The sequence below is a fragment of the Olea europaea genome, chromosome 17 (genome assembly GCF_002742605.1).
Source record: "Olea europaea var. sylvestris chromosome 17, O_europaea_v1, whole genome shotgun sequence".
NCBI lineage: Eukaryota > Viridiplantae > Streptophyta > Magnoliopsida > Lamiales > Oleaceae > Olea > Olea europaea.
Genome location: NC_036253.1, coordinates 3,396,937 through 3,397,300, shown reverse-complemented (window position 1 = coordinate 3,397,300; position 364 = coordinate 3,396,937). Strand labels below are relative to the sequence as shown.

The following is a 364-nucleotide window of genomic DNA, read 5'->3' as shown; positions in this document are numbered from 1 at the left end:
TTGAAGAGTGGGAGTGCTTGACGATTCACGGGAAGTAGAAGTCACACAAGGCTGGGATGGTAGCACAGATCTGCTAGATCCAGGAGAGTCTTGTTCTCAAACAGTAAGGACGTCAGAAAATTGAGGGGATCAATTGTTCTGACGTACTGTAAGTTACCTTATACAAATAGTGGATCTCTACTGGCTTGTGCCCGGAGTTTTTACCCAGTTGGGGTTTCTCCGTCAACATTCGTTGTGTTCTTTTATTGCTTTAATTTATTTATTGTTACCGGTAATTCAACATAGGTAATTAAGACATGTGAATGAATCTGGACAAACTTTAATTCTTGTGACTTGTTGCACGAATTAATTGATAAGTTTTTTT

At 39.0% G+C, this 364-nt stretch overlaps 1 protein-coding gene across 1 annotated transcript in view; it reads left to right on the top strand.

Moving 5' to 3' along the window:
* LOC111365529 overlaps positions 1 to 364 on the top strand; it is a 5,768-nt gene that overhangs the window by 3,221 nt on the left and 2,183 nt on the right. The window lies entirely within an intron of this gene.